Source organism: Prionailurus viverrinus, chromosome A2 (genome assembly GCF_022837055.1).
Source record: "Prionailurus viverrinus isolate Anna chromosome A2, UM_Priviv_1.0, whole genome shotgun sequence".
In the NCBI taxonomy this organism is placed as follows: domain Eukaryota; kingdom Metazoa; phylum Chordata; class Mammalia; order Carnivora; family Felidae; genus Prionailurus; species Prionailurus viverrinus.
This window is the reverse complement of record NC_062562.1, coordinates 117542025-117544142: the sequence shown is the minus strand read 5'-3', so window position 1 is coordinate 117544142 and position 2118 is coordinate 117542025. Positions and strand designations below refer to the sequence as shown.

Genomic DNA, 2118 nt, shown 5'->3' with positions numbered 1-2118 from the left:
TAAACCACCAGCCAAACTGGTCCTATCATCACGACACATAAAATATAAAAACAGTTTTCTACAAATACTGGAATAACGAACACATCAGGAGTTGTAGTTAAACCAGCACAGGGGGCAGAGGAAATCAACGACGCACATTATAACTTAACCCTCCACCGTTAACAATTGAGGTTGTTAAGCCTCATTATCTCAGAAAATACAAATAATCCTTCATCACATCTTTGTATTTTTACTTCCTATTCTTTTTTTTTTTAATTTTTTTTTCAACGTTTATTTATTTTTGGGACAGAGAGAGACAGAGCATGAACAGGGGAGGGGCAGAGAGAGAGGGAGACACAGAATCGGAAACAGGCTCCAGGCTCTGAGCCATCAGCCCAGAGCCTGACGCGGGGCTCGAACTCACGGACCGCGAGATCGTGACCTGGCTGAAGTCGGACGCTTAACCGACTGCGCCACCCAGGCGCCCCTTTACTTCCTATTCTTGTGGTTAAATTCTGGAGCCTAAAGATATACAAATTAGTATTATATCTAGTTATCTAGCGCCAGAAACGTATTTCCGCATGTTGTTCAAAGCAGCCAAAGCTACGGAATCCTCTTTGATGAGACTCCTGCCGTTCCCCCTTGATGGACAGAATAAACATAATGAAAAACAGAATATCAAGGCAGAGATACAGGACCCTAACAGACAAATCCTAGAAGTAATACAGCCATCGCCCAAATGGAGACAGATTAATACGCTCATGGTCACGCGACTTCAGGCTGTATGTTCAGGGTAGTTTGGGAATAAATCCATTATTTGCTGGGCACTAAAATACTTAGCCGTTTGCTGTATTACACTGTGGCTTTCCCCAGTCGTTTCTAAGATGGACTGCAAATCGCTGACAGAATTTTGCTGTAACTGTATCTGGGGCTGCGGGGATTCCTCTCCACAGTCGTGCAGCTGACTGTTCCAGGCCTGGCCATTCCAGGCTTGGGGGCACCAGGTCTGACTGTTCCAGGTCTGGTTGCTCCACGACTGACTGTTCCAGGTCTGGTTGCTCCACAACTGGCTGTTCCAGGTCTGGTTGCCCCATATTGGAAGGTTTCCGGAAGTGTTCATCAGGTATCCCTGGTGATAGGAATAGAAGCCTGGGTATTCTGGATTTGCAGAGCTGTTCTGAGTCACAGTGTTGTTATTCTTTGGCCAGTTGTTTTTTTGCCACCTCTTACATTTCATTCTCTGGTTCTGGAACCAGGTCTTAACCTGCTTATAGCTAAGGTTCAGAATGTTGGAAAGTTCTTGCATCTGCTGGAGACCGAGGTACTTCTGTCTCTGAAATCTATCATTGAGTACATATAGCTGGGTCTGAGAGAAGACGGTTCTGATCTTCTGTTTCTTGCCCTGAGCTGGATCGTCCTTCTTCGCGGTGATCTCCTCTGCAGAAGTGGGTAGCACTTTTACTCTGGACTGGTGGAAGAATCGGGGCTGTCCTGAACAAGTAGATCCATGGAGGAAGGAAGAGGAGAGATGGTCTCCGTGTGGGGGGGTCTCAGCAGATGACATTTGCAGGGATGCATAATTTTCTTCAGGCCCATCAATCTCAGGCACTGGAGAAGAGTCCCTAGAATCGGGCGCTTGGGGCAAGGCAGGCAGTGGAGCTGAGCTGGATCCGTATTCATGTTGCAAGGCCATTGTCATGCAAAAGGTAGCTGCTGGGTAGTCCAGAATGGGTGGGGAACGGGAAAACCGGGGCCACAGGACCTGTTTGCAGGAGAACTTCTTCGTGATGAAAGTAAGAACTCAGATTCACGGGATGGTGTACTCACTGAAAAGTGCATTAAAGATGAAAATACCGTTGGGCACCTGGGTGAAGTCGGTTAAGGTCCGACGTCAGCTCAGGTCATGATCTCACGGTTCGTGGGTTCATGTTTCTCTTCCGGCTCTGTGCTGATGTCTCAGAGCCTGGAGCCTGCTTCAGATTCTGTGCCTCCCTCTCTGCCTCTCCCTCTCTCTCTCTTTTTAAAAATATGGGAAAATAACCTGGGATCTATAGTCAGATTGCTTGGGTCAAATCCATCTATTGTATAACTTATAGGATTATTAGGAGATTTGAATGAGAACTTATTTTTGTGGTTAAA

The 2118-nt window shown here is 46.6% G+C and overlaps 1 pseudogene; it reads right to left on the bottom strand.

The window, feature by feature from the left end:
• Positions 1–547: 547 nt before the first annotated feature.
• LOC125160858 (homeobox protein NANOG-like) lies at positions 548–1659 on the bottom strand (annotated as a pseudogene).
• Between the last annotated feature and the right edge of the window lie 459 nt (positions 1660–2118).